This window comes from Ranitomeya variabilis, chromosome 1 (assembly GCF_051348905.1).
Source record: "Ranitomeya variabilis isolate aRanVar5 chromosome 1, aRanVar5.hap1, whole genome shotgun sequence".
NCBI classification, from domain to species: Eukaryota; Metazoa; Chordata; class Amphibia; order Anura; family Dendrobatidae; genus Ranitomeya; species Ranitomeya variabilis.
The window spans coordinates 849612675-849626985 of record NC_135232.1 but is presented as its reverse complement, the minus strand read 5'-3'; the positions used below and the strand labels follow the sequence as shown (position 1 = coordinate 849626985).

The 14311-nt window shown below is 42.6% G+C and overlaps 1 protein-coding gene across 12 annotated transcripts in view; it reads right to left on the bottom strand.

The window, feature by feature from the left end:
• The window catches only part of SLC4A4 (solute carrier family 4 member 4), a 375082-nt gene that overhangs the window by 68821 nt on the left and 291950 nt on the right, over positions 1-14311 (bottom strand). The gene's annotated exons all lie outside the window — the stretch shown is intronic.

Below are 14311 nucleotides of genomic sequence, written 5' to 3'. Positions count from 1 at the left end.
ATATTGGTGGAAATGAAATATGTGATAATAACTAGAGGCGCTGAGTATATCTGTGTGATTCTAAACCTAAAGTATAAAGGGCTACCCAAGTACACTATAAATAAAGTCTAGCAAAGAAAGCACCATATATACCATACTTGCAATGTGGAGGGTCTTGGTTACAGTAATGGTAGATAGAAATCTAAAGCACTAGAGCAATAATCCAAAAACGAAGGGTGCGCATACACTGGCCGACCTGGGGCTGACAAACAACTGCTGATCAGCCACAGAGAAACTAATCTGCAGTCATTTAATAGCCTACTTAGACAGGCCGGCTGCAGTTCTCAGGGCACAGAATGGTAGTTTATATGATCGTTCTGTGCGCATACAATATCACTATTCTGCTGTCAAAAACGATGATTTTTATGCAAGCTTAAACAGCATTTCACTTGACGAATGAGCATTAGGCTAGGTGCAGACAACCGTATGTTTGCCCATCTGAGAAAATCAGGTCGATTATGCAAATCAAAGTGTGATCAGAGTCTGAGCACAGTGCAATATGATTCTCTCGGATGAGAAAATATTGAAAAAACGTCTCCATCTTCTCCATTCTGTTAGTCCGTGGAAATCAAACTGCACTCAGATGTTATCCAAGTGCAGTCCGATGATTTCAACGCACTGATTGACTTGTATGGCCGAGTGCGATGCAAATATCGGATCAAACTCAGGCATGCTGAGACTCTGACCAAGGAAAAAAAGCAGACTTCTACATGGGCCACTGAATAACTTGGTGATGGGTGCTATCCGTCAAAATGACGGATAGCACTCGTCCGATGTTTGTGGTCATCCGCATAAGCCCTTTTCTCACTTGTTGGGCAATTGTCAGCCTGTTTAGATGATTATTTGGGAAGCAAAAAAAGAGGTGGACAGGCACATCCAATAATAACAAACTCTTCAAGCTTTATTCCAAATACATATCTTTTGTTTGGATGATGTGGTACAGGAACTGCTCTGACGCGTTTCTGGCGCCTACTGCGCCCTTCGTCACAGAGCCTGAATCTGAGGTGCTACAATCACATTCTTTTTATTTGGAAAAAAGCTTGAGGATTTTTTATTATTGGATGTGCCGGTCCACCTTTTTTTTGCATTGGATATTTCTGGTCGGTCAGCAGCATTGGAATGGCTCTCCGGAATATATGGATTACTTGGGAAGAGCGTTCCTAGGAACACTGGTTCCCTATGATCGGCCAGTATAGATACACGCTAAATGAACTAAACTGAAAAGCCCTCTATTGTCCATGGGCTGTGTTTGGAATAGAAATTCATCTCGATAAAGGCACATCCTTTGGACAAGAGTGGCACTGTTTCTATAAAAATGAGTGGCAAGCCTTTGTCCTTTGTGCCTTCTAACCTTTATTTATAGGGTCTTTGAGAATCCCTCTAATACCCTATTGCATCTTGTTCACCCTGCCTGTGGTTACCATGCAGTGCCAGCATGCATATCCTCTCACCTGTTTCTGCTGGACAAGCTGACATTTGTAGGCCTAGAAAATGTCACAATTTAGCTATAGTATATAATACAGTAATAGAAGTATTCCAATAAAACACAAGAGCATATAATCTTAGACTAAGCTCAGCGGACCACCTATATATGAGCATAAATACACATTAATCCCCCATGGAAGCCTTTCCCAGGCTCGAGTTCATATGAGGACATCCAGCAGAGGGCGCATCACCGCGACTCAAGGTAACTACAGGACATTCCCCTGCATTACATTAATTCACAACATTTTACAGACAGGAGCGACTGCATTAGCACAGCTCCTGGCTCTAAAATGATTTAACCCCTTCGGATGGATTTACATCGTGGGACTGACAGAACGACGGAAGGTATGGGATATTGTTGATTTTTTATTTTACCTTTTTTACAGGACGAGGGTCTTCAGGTGGATTACCAGTATAATAAAATATTACAACACCCTGTGTCTTTATTTCATTAAAATACTTTTAAATAATGTGTTTTATTAACCATTTTATACTATTGGATTAATAATGGATAGGTGTCAGAATTGACGCCTCTCCATTATTAATCTGGCCTAATGTCACCTTACAATAGCAAGGTGACATTAACCCTTCATTACCCCATATCCCACCGCTACACAGGAGTGGGAAGAGAGTGGCCAAGTGCCAGAATAGGCGCATCTTACAGATGTGCCTTTTCTGGGGGCAGATGTTTTTAGCCAGGGGGGCCAATAACCATGGACCCTCTCTAGGCTATTAATATCTGCCCTCAGTCACTGGCTTTACCACTCTGGCGGAGAAAATTGCGCGGGAGCCCACGCCAATTTTTTCTGCGATTTAACCCTTTATTTTACAAGCTACAGCGCCCAAATTTTGCACATACACACTACTAACATTAGTAGTGTGGAATATGCAAAAAAAAGGGGATATGAGATGGTTTACTGTATGTAAACCATGTCTCATATCATGTCGGGTTTGTGAAGGAGAAAGAAAAAGCCGGCAATTGAATTACCGACTTCTCTATAGAACACCGCTGCGTATTTCTCGCAAGTCACACTGCTGGTCCGTGTGTAATCCGTATTTTTCTCGCCCCCATAGACTTTCATTGGCGATTTTTTTTTGCGCAATACGGTGACAAATGCAGCATGCTGCGATTTTCTACGGCCGTACAAGCCCGTATAATACGGATCAGTAAAATACGGCAGATAGGAGCTGGGCCATAGAGAATCATTGTACCGTATGCAATCCGTATTTTCTGCACCTCTCATACGTCCGTAAAACTCGCTAGTGTGACGCCGGCCTTAATGAACATGCTCATTTTTTACCGCGATGCGTTTTTTTTGCGGAAAAAAACGCATCCATGTGCACAAAACATGCAGAATGCATTCTAAATGATAGGATGCATAATGTATGCGTTTTTAATGAGTTTTTATAGCGTTTGTATCGTGAAAAAACGCGAAAAAAATGTGAAAAAACCTGAACGTGTGCACATAGCCTGACATGTTTTTTAGTAAATGTGTCCTCCAAAAATTAAAGGTAACCTGTCAAGTTGAAAATAGTATCTGATCTAAAGAGCGGGTGGAGTTGATCAGATTGATATACATTGTTGTGGGAATGTTTCAGTAAACCTTGCATTTCATTCATTGAAAACACCTTGGTGTTTGTAGGTATATTAGTCCAGTGGGTGGTCTAATTTAATGATTGACAGTCCTACCTGTATGACTGTGTATGCAGAGATAGTCATTAATCACTAGAAAGACCGCCCACTGGACTCCCATGTACACAAGCACCAATGAATAAAATTCAAATAATACTGAATCTTTTCCATTAAAACCTATATATAATTCTGCTCAGCTTCTCCTTCTGCAGACCATCCAGGTACATCATGATAGGCATCATTTAGCTATTCTGGAGCATCTTTTCTGTGACCTGTGTTATGGTATTCCTCTCGAGAATGTATGCATTAAATGACTGGGTGTTACCAATTCTGTTGTCAAAGAGGTGTGTCCCTAGACAGTTTGATATTATCCAATCAGTGCTGACAGTATCAGACTGTGTAGAGACACACCCCTCTGACAGGAGGCATGGTGGAAGCCCATTAATTCAAAAATATAGGTACATAGAAAAGATGCTCCAGAATTGTTCATTCATGGTAGCATATGCTAAAGCAGACACGTGAGGAGAGCGGACAGGTCCTCTCTACATAACTGTAGTTTTATCTCAGCACTTATTTCCTTGTCTAATATTAGATTTTGTTGCCAAAACATTCAGTGTGACAGCACGAGACTTCTGGAAGAGAGCTAATACTTATGTTACTATTCACTAAAATACAGGTCGCACTAAAGTACATTTCAGCATATTAGATACACACACAATTAATGTAACTGCTTAAAAGACTCCGGATGTGTGATTAATTCTTCCCAGACTAACAGGAGCACTTTAGCTGAATTATAAATAAGCGTTGATATGGAAACACTTAATGAAAAAGCCTCCCAAAACAAACGCACAAAGATGTTTCATCTCTTCTTTTATAGCACTGTCTACCCTGACTCCACCAATGTATTCACAGCTTTCCAAGTGTCTTTTGTATCTACAAGACACTATTTGTACAGTTACCCAAATAAATAGACCAACAAGTAGAATATGGTGTACAACCAAAATACAGCATATATCCGAAAAAAGGGAAGTACTACTCAAATGCATAAAATGTTAAATACTTTATTAGTATATTGTTTAAAAGAGAGAACAAAAATAATAATAAAATGTATGATACTCATAAACAAGAGGGCAAGGCAAAGTAAACCAAAGCAATCCAACACTTGAACAAAGGTTATATTTCAAAGTAAATACATTGTGCACACCAGCAGGTGTCGCTATAGTTTACATAGTAATATCAAAGTAGATGAGTCACAAAAGTATGATTTATGAAAAAAGTGTCAGTGCAATAATCGCTACAATAAATAAATGTAAAGTGTCACTGCATATATAGGACTGGGATTAGATAAAGAATTAATCAGTCAGGCTCCTAGAGAAAGTAAAGTGTCTGTGCATGTGCAGATTAAAGAGTCAAATAAACCAGTGCAAGGACCTATAAGGGTATGGCATAGCAGCAAGACTTCTAGCGCATAAATACCTGCTGGGAGATGGATTGCTGTGGACAGGGAAACCCCGACGCGCGTTTCGCAACGTAGCTTCTTCCTGGGGGTCGTGGTCCACGACCCCCAGGAAGAAGCTACGTTGCGAAACGCGCGTCGGGGTTTCCCTGTCCACAGCAATCCATCTCCCAGCAGGTATTTATGCGCTAGAAGTCTTGCTGCTATGCCATACCCTTATAGGTCCTTGCACTGGTTTATTTGACTCTTTAATCTGCACATGCACAGACACTTTACTTTCTCTAGGAGCCTGACTGATTAATTCTTTATCTAATCCCAGTCCTATATATGCAGTGACACTTTACATTTATTTATTGTAGCGATTATTGCACTGACACTTTTTTCATAAATCATACTTTTGTGACTCATCTACTTTGATATTACTATGTAAACTATAGCGACACCTGCTGGTGTGCACAATGTATTTACTTTGAAATATAACCTTTGTTCAAGTGTTGGATTGCTTTGGTTTACTTTGCCTTGCCCTCTTGTTTATGAGTATCATACATTTTATTATTATTTTTGTTCTCTCTTTTAAACAATATACTAATAAAGTATTTAACATTTTATGCATTTGAGTAGTACTTCCCTTTTTTCGGAGATATACACTATTTGTACAGGTCTGCCAATTGTTATTGAGCTGTCAGCATTCGGAGGCCACCATGAAGAATGAATTGCTACATCTTACTACTTTGCAGTCCGGACTGTTTCGGGTTGTTGACACAGTAAGCCGAGTTGATACATCACTGTTGGTCTAGTTATTAAAAGGAACCGGTCACGCTGGATAATGCTAGTAACACGCCGATATGGAGTTAATCTGCAGGATAATAGAGTTATGAAGGAGAGTGGCCGCTGTACAGAAAGTGCAGCCCCGAGAGAAAATTAACTTTGTTTCTCCCAGGAGCCGCCGGCTTTCAGTCATACAGGCGTGCTCGGAGCAATCACAGTCACCGTTCATAGCACTGAGAGCGCCAGCTGTAAGCTCTGCGCTGATGCACTGCAGAGATGTCTGTTAGTCAGTGCCGGAGCAAACTTACAGCCGTCGCTCTCAGTGCTGCCCCAGGTAGGCCTACATGACTGAAAGCCGGTGGCTCCCGGGAGAAGTTAGGTTTATTTTTTTGAGGGTGCTGCTCTTTCAGTAAGGCTGCTGGGCAACTACGTAATGCTATTAATCTGAAAATTAACCCTACATTTGCAGGTTATTATCATTATCCATGGTGACAGGTTCCCTTTAAGACTCATTCATACATCCGTGAAACGCTGTTGGAGTATAGACCGCAATGCATGGACCGGCCATGGCCCAAACCTGGCAGCCTCATAGGCATATATTACTGGTGAGCTCAGGTTGGGAGACCCACGATCGGTCCGTGCATTGCGGCCGGTGTGTATTGGGACCATGTTTTACAGGTGGCTGAATTTGCTCTTAGTCGGTCAATGCCATCCCTGTACACATATTTTCACATCATTATATTTTTACAGCATTACCACTGATTAAAAAAAAGTCCAAAATTCATTCAACACCCAGTATGGAGAGCAAGGAGTGACAACCATGTAAGACACTGTTTATGGAACAAATGTGGTTGTCACTATTTAATGACTATATTGAAAGCCTCTTCCTATTTATATCCAGAGCCTATCCTGATCATGACATTATCTATGGAATAGACAGAGAATATCTGTGGAATATAGCAGAACTATGTAAGTAAAAAAAAATACAGAAAAATCAATGTATAGAAAATGTGCGTTTCCACTCAATGACATGAAGGAGGCTATGAAGAATTGAAATACGTAGAAGTTAATTAGAAAGTTAAAAACTTTCCATTACATAAAAACCCTGTAAATAGGAATACTGGGTAATGAGATGTTTTGTATCTCTAGCAAATATTATCATTGTCCCGGTCCATATAGCTCCAACAGAACTATAAATATCAGTATAAGAATGCGGCAAGACATTAATCTGCGCTGGTCTCCTTCTTCATTTGTGCCTCCGTATCAGGTAATAAAACCTCAGTTTCTCTATGAGAGCGGTCTGTGCTTTGTTCAGAGCGGAGTGGAAAAAGAACGTCTTCTGCCAGAAGGATAAGGAAAGTGCAGGATTATGGTAATATCATCTGTAAGAAACTCCAGCAGTCAGCCAGAGAATTCCCGTAATATACATATGTAGCAGAAAGAATTCTAGTTCTCACATACACAGCTCTTTTCAAAATGCATCTGTTGGGTACGGTGAGTAAATTCCTTATTTTATATCGATTGTCAGATACAATCCAGAGCTGAATTCATAGTTCTGCAGTCTTCAGAGCTGAAATCTCCCAGTGCTCCTTGCTGGGATTTAGCTAAATCTAAACGTTCTCTGTTGTGAATTTGGTTTCTGGGCTCCCCCGGTGGTTACTGGTGGTACTGAACTTGTGTGCTTCATCTCCTCTGTTCACCTGTTTCCATCAGGATGTGGGAGTTTCTATTTAGCCTTGCTCCTCAGTCATTTCTATGCCGGCCAACAATGTTACCAGAAGCCTTTCTGTTGCATGTTCCTGCTCCTAGACTACTATCAGCTAAGTTGGACTTGTAGTCCTAAGATTGTTTTGCATTTTTGTTCCAGTTCTCTGTTTTTGAATATTTCTGAGGCTGGAAGCTCTTGTGAGCTGAAATTGCCACTCTGGTGTCATGAGTTGATATTAGAGTCTTAAAGTAATTTCAGGATGGTGTTTGAAAGGGTTTTCAGCTGACTGTGAAGTTCCCTTTTCTGTCTTCCTGCTATCTAGTAAGCGGACCTCAATTTGCTAAACCTATCTTCATACTTCGTATGTCATTTTCCTCTAAAATCACCGACAATATATGTGGGGGCTACTGTCTGCCTTTTGGGGAAAATTTCTCTAGAGGTAAGCCAGGTCTGTATTTTCCTCTGCTAGGGTCAGTCAGTCCTCCGGCTGGCGCTGGGCGTCTAGGGATAAAACGTAGGCACGCTACCTGGCCACTGTTAGTTGTGCGGTAGGTTTAGCTCACAGTCAGCTCGAGTTCCCATCTTCCAAGAGCTAGTCCTTTTGTATGCTTTACTACGGTCTCTTGCCATTGAGAACCATGACAGTTTGGCCGGCCAAGAGTTAAAATAATTGGCAGAAGAAAGGAGAGAAAAGAAGTCTGCAGAGAATTTTTTTTTTTTCTGAGTTTGCTCATTAGTTGATTCACTTGCATCTCTGCTTACTGCAGCCTTCGTCTCTCTCTCCTTCTAATCCTCGAATGGTTCTGATTTCACCTGATTAAAATGGATCCTCAGAGTTTAGCTATTGGTTTGGATAATCTCGCTATGAAGGTTCAAAGTTTACAGGATTTTGTAATTCATGCTCCTATATCTGAACCTAGAATTCCTTTACCTGAATTTTTCTCCGGGGATAGATCTCGCTTCCAGAATTTCAAACATAATTGTAAATTATTTTTGTCTCTGAGATCTCGCTCCGCTGGAGATCCTGCACAGCAGGTCAGGATTGTAATTTCCTTGCTCCGGGGCGACCCTCAGGATTGGGCATTTGCTTTGGCACCAGGGGATCCTGCGTTGCTCAATGTGGATGCGTTTTTCCTGGCTTTGGGGTTGCTTTATGAGGAACCTCATTTAGAGATTCAGGCTGAAAAAGCCTTGATGGCCCTGTCTCAAGGGCAAGATGAGGTTGAAATATACTGCCAAAAATTTCGTAAGTGGTCTGTGCTTACTCAGTGGAATGAGTGCGCCCTGGCGGCGAATTTCAGAGAGGGTCTCTCTGATGCCATTAAAGATGTTATGGTGGGGTTCCCTGTGCCTACAGGTCTGAATGAGTCCATGACAATGGCTATTCAGATTGATCGGCGTTTGCGGGAGCGCAAACCTGTGCACCATTTGGCGGTGTCTACTGAGAAGGCGCCAGAGATTATGCAATGTGATAGCATTCTGTCCAGAAGCGAACGACAGAATTTTAGGCGACAAAATGGGTTATGCTTCTATTGTGGTGATTCAACTCATGTTATATCAGCATGCTCTAAACGTACTAAGAAGGTTGATAAGTCTGTTTCAATTGGCACTTTACAGTCTAAGTTTATTCTATCTGTGACCCTGATTTGCTCTTTATCGTCTATTACCGCGGACGCCTATGTCGACTCTGGCGCCGCTTTGAGTCTTATGGATTGGTCCTTTGCCAAACGCTGTGGGTTTAATTTAGAGCCTCTGGAAGTTCCTATACCTCTGAAGGGTATTGACTCCACGCCATTGGCTAGTAATAAACCACAATACTGGACACAAGTAACTATGCGTATTAATCCGGATCACCAGGAGATTATTCGCTTCCTTGTATTGTATAATCTACATGATGTGTTGGTGCTTGGATTGCCATGGCTGCAATCTCATAACCCAGTCCTCGACTGGAAAGCAATGTCTGTGTTAAGCTGGGGATGTCAGGGGACTCATGGGGACGTACCTTTGGTTTCCATTTCGTCATCTATTCCCTCTGAGATTCCGGAATTTTTATCTGATTATCGTGACGTTTTTGAGGAGCCTAAACTTGGTGCACTACCTCCGCACAGAGATTGCGATTGTACTATAGATCTGATTCCGGGCAGTAAGTTTCCAAAGGGTCGTTTATTTAATCTATCTGTGCCTGAACATGCTGCTATGCGGGAATATATTAAGGAGTCCTTGGAAAAGGGACATATTCGTCCTTCGTCATCTCCCTTAGGAGCCGGTTTTTTCTTTGTATCTAAAAAAGATGGCTCTTTGAGGCCGTGTATTGATTATCGGCTTTTGAATAAAATCACGGTTAAATATCAGTATCCTTTGCCACTGCTTACTGATTTGTTTGCTCGAATAAAGGGGGCCAAGTGGTTCTCTAAGATTGATCTTCGTGGGGCATATAATTTAGTGCGAATTAAGCAGGGGGATGAGTGGAAAACCGCATTTAATACGCCTGAGGGCCATTTTGAGTATTTAGTAATGCCTTTTGGTCTTTCTAATGCCCCTTCAGTCTTTCAGTCTTTTATGCATGACATTTTCCGTGAATATTTGGATAAATTTATGATTGTGTATCTGGATGATATTTTGATTTTTTCGGATGACTGGGACTCTCATGTCCAACAGGTCAGGAGGGTTTTTCAGGTTTTGCGCTCTAATTCCTTGTGTGTAAAGGGTTCTAAGTGTGTTTTTGGGGTTCAAAAGATTTCGTTTTTGGGGTACATTTTTTCCCCCTCTTCCATTGAGATGGACCCTGTCAAGGTTCAGGCTATTTGTGATTGGACGCAACCCTCTTCTCTTAAGAGCCTTCAGAAGTTTTTGGGCTTTGCTAATTTTTATCGTCGATTTATAACTGGTTTTTCTGATGTTGCTAAGCCGTTGACTGATTTGACTAAGAAGGGTGCTGATGTTGCTGATTGGTCCCCTGCTGCTGTGGAGGCCTTTCGGGAGCTTAAGCGCCGCTTTTCTTCCGCCCCTGTATTGCGTCAGCCTGATGTTACTCTTCCTTTTCAGGTTGAGGTCGACGCTTCAGAAATCGGAGCTGGGGCGGTTTTGTCGCAGAAAAGTTCCGACTGCTCCGTGATGAGACCTTGCGCGTTCTTTTCTCGTAAATTTTCGCCCGCTGAGCGAAATTATGATATTGGTAATTGGGAGCTCTTGGCTATGAAGTGGGCTTTTGAGGAGTGGCGTCATTGGCTTGAGGGGGCTAGACATCAGGTGGTGGTATTGACCGACCACAAGAATTTGATTTATCTTGAGTCTGCCAGGCGCCTGAATCCTAGACAGGCGCGCTGGTCGTTATTTTTCTCTCGGTTTAATTTTGTGGTTTCTTACCTACCGGGTTCTAAAAATGTGAAGGCGGATGCCCTTTCTAGGAGTTTTGAGCCTGATTCCCCTGGTAATTCTGAACCTACAGGTATCCTTAAGGATGGAGTGATATTATCTGCTGTTTCCCCAGACTTGCGACGGGTCTTGCAGGAGTTTCAGGCGGATAGACCTGATCGTTGCCCGCCTGGTAGACTGTTTGTTCCGGATGATTGGACCAGTAGAGTCATCTCGGAGGTCCATTCTTCTGCGTTAGCTGGTTATCCTGGAATCTTTGGTACCAGGGTTTTGGTGGCTAGGTCCTTCTGGTGGCCTTCCCTGTCGCGAGATGTGCGAGGTTTTGTGCAGTCTTGTGATGTTTGTGCTCGGGCCAAGCCTTGTTGTTCTCGGGCTACTGGATTGTTGTTATCTTTGCCTATTCCGAAGAGGCCTTGGACTCACATCTCCATGGATTTTATTTCTGATCTCCCTGTTTCTCAGAAGATGTCTGTCATCTGGGTGGTGTGTGACCGTTTCTCTAAGATGGTCCATTTGGTCCCCTTGCCTAAATTGCCTTCCTCATCCGAGCTGGTTCCTCTGTTTTTTCAAAATGTGGTTCGCTTGCATGGTATTCCGGAGAATATCGTTTCTGACAGGGGAACCCAATTCGTGTCTAGATTTTGGCGAGCGTTCTGTGCTAGGATGGGCATTGATTTGTCTTTTTCGTCTGCTTTCCATCCTCAGACTAATGGCCAGACCGAGCGAACTAATCAGACCTTGGAGACTTATTTGAGGTGTTTTGTGTCTGCGGATCAGGATGATTGGGTTGCCTTTTTGCCCTTGGCGGAGTTTGCCCTCAATAATCGGGCTAGTTCTGCCACCTTGGTTTCTCCTTTCTTCTGTAATTCGGGGTTTCATCCTCGTTTCTCTTCCGGTCAGGTGGAGTCTTCGGATTGTCCTGGAGTGGATGCTGTGGTGGAGAGGTTGCATCAGATTTGGGGGCATGTGGTGGACAATTTGAAGTTGTCCCAGGAGAAGACTCAGCAGTTTGCCAACCGCCGTCGTCGTGCTGGTCCTCGTCTTTGTGTTGGGGACTTGGTGTGGTTGTCTTCTCGTTTTGTCCCTATGAAGGTTTCTTCTCCTAAGTTTAAGCCTCGGTTCATCGGCCCGTACAAGATATTGGAGATTCTTAACCCTGTGTCCTTTCGTTTGGACCTCCCTGCATCTTTTTCTATTCATAATGTCTTCCATCGGTCATTGTTGCGCAGGTATGAGGTACCAGTTGTGCCTTCCGTTGAGCCTCCTGCTCCGGTGTTGGTTGAGGGTGAGTTGGAGTACATTGTCGAGAAGATCTTGGACTCCCGTGTTTCCAGACGGAGACTTCAGTATTTGGTCAAGTGGAAGGGCTACGGTCAGGAGGATAATTCTTGGGTGACAGCCTCTGATGTTCATGCCTCCGATTTGGTCCGTGCCTTTCATAGGGCTCATCCTGATCGCCCTGGTGGTTCTGATGAGGGTTCGGTGCCCCCTCCTTGAGGGGGGGGTACTGTTGTGAATTTGGTTTCTGGGCTCCCCCGGTGGTTACTGGTGGTACTGAACTTGTGTGCTTCATCTCCTCTGTTCACCTGTTTCCATCAGGATGTGGGAGTTTCTATTTAGCCTTGCTCCTCAGTCATTTCTATGCCGGCCAACAATGTTACCAGAAGCCTTTCTGTTGCATGTTCCTGCTCCTAGACTACTATCAGCTAAGTTGGACTTGTAGTCCTAAGATTGTTTTGCATTTTTGTTCCAGTTCTCTGTTTTTGAATATTTCTGAGGCTGGAAGCTCTTGTGAGCTGAAATTGCCACTCTGGTGTCATGAGTTGATATTAGAGTCTTAAAGTAATTTCAGGATGGTGTTTGAAAGGGTTTTCAGCTGACTGTGAAGTTCCCTTTTCTGTCTTCCTGCTATCTAGTAAGCGGACCTCAATTTGCTAAACCTATCTTCATACTTCGTATGTCATTTTCCTCTAAAATCACCGACAATATATGTGGGGGCTACTGTCTGCCTTTTGGGGAAAATTTCTCTAGAGGTAAGCCAGGTCTGTATTTTCCTCTGCTAGGGTCAGTCAGTCCTCCGGCTGGCGCTGGGCGTCTAGGGATAAAACGTAGGCACGCTACCCGGCCACTGTTAGTTGTGCGGTAGGTTTAGCTCACAGTCAGCTCGAGTTCCCATCTTCCAAGAGCTAGTCCTTTTGTATGCTTTACTACGGTCTCTTGCCATTGAGAACCATGACAGTTCTCACATCCCACTGCATTTTAGAAGTTTAGATAAGCTGTTGAACCTGTTTGCAACATTAACCAGCACGACAAATGGAATGACCAACTTTCTAAGTGTATTATTATATCACATATAATATATATTATATCATATAGGGTGTTTGTTTAGGAATAATAATGTTTTATTAAAGAAACCACATGTTCAAATTCCGTGATTGCTCTCCACCCCATTCATGTAAATTATAAAAATATGTCTACACCCATCTGCAAAAATAAAGTGCTCATTGCATTGATATTTATACAACCCGTTGGTGAACCCAATGATCTATCGGTACATAATGAGCGCCACCTAGTGGCAACAGAATTTTGTCATTTCACTCAGTGTTTCCTCTCAAAACGCTGCTTGGAGGGGTTTTCAGGATACTTCGATCACTCCCCCTTCACCAACGAGGTCAGTAGAAATAGAGATGTCGGCTGTCTGAAAATGCACGTGTATAAAAAACAACATAACGTACAGTAGGGGATCATCACTGCCATCAGGCCATAGAAATGCTGTGAGGATGACAAACCACTTAGCTCCACAGTTATTAGCAGTACAGTATTTTACATAACGAGTGAGTCTTTTAGGTATTAAAGGGAAGCGGTCACCAGAAAATGAGCTCTTTAGGCTTTATTAAAAAAACTCAATTAATTTAGCAATTTTCATACTAAGGCTATTTATATCTAACATTTCCTGTCCTTTGAGAAAGAGTATTCAGCAGACTCCTTATCAGCAGAGGCAGAATTTCAATGTCCTCTATACACAGCCGATAACACAGGATCCACCAATCACAACTGACGATGTCACAGCTCACCCTGCCCCCCTCCCTTTATAATGCTCTCTGCACACACTCATTAGATGCTTTATCATAGAGGGACAGAAAAAAGTTCAATGCTGCTAATGTGTATGTGAATTAGCTGGAACAAGAGGAACGAAAAATCTAAAAAAATGCCGCATTGGCCAGTGTGGAAAATTACATTTTGTACTATTAATACAGATATGTGAAAAACTATTTTGCTATTTTTATTAGGCCTATGCCCACTACAAGGTGCTGTGCTTGGTTTGAACAGTCATTGTTTGCTGACAGACTCCCTTGAAATACAAATATCCTTATTCTCATAGTGTCCAGATCCATCTCTGCAGCTATGTGTGAATGATAAGGTTACGATGACATTATGTTTTCACCTTGGCTCATGTTAACAGTACAGGAAACTCTCCAATGCATCTCTCTGCTGGCCCATACACAATGAGCTTCCCGGCTGCTTTATTCGCTACGCGCTATACGAGAGGCCTGCTGCTCAGTGCTCATAATCGGATTATGGCAAGCAGCCTTTCAGCAGCTGCCTTCATCTCTGAAGGTGAAATCATTTCACCTCCAGTAACACCTATGGCAAGTAAAACCTATGGACGCGCCCTCCCTTACCAACCGTACTGTGTAACTATCTAATGTAATGACATATTGATAGTAGGACCTCCAGTGATTGAAAAGGGGGTACACATTTATTTAGCAGTTCTCCTGCACAAAGCTTCCCCAGCCACTCACTGTGGGAGGAATTGCAACACAGCTTAATTTAAAGGGGTCCTCTC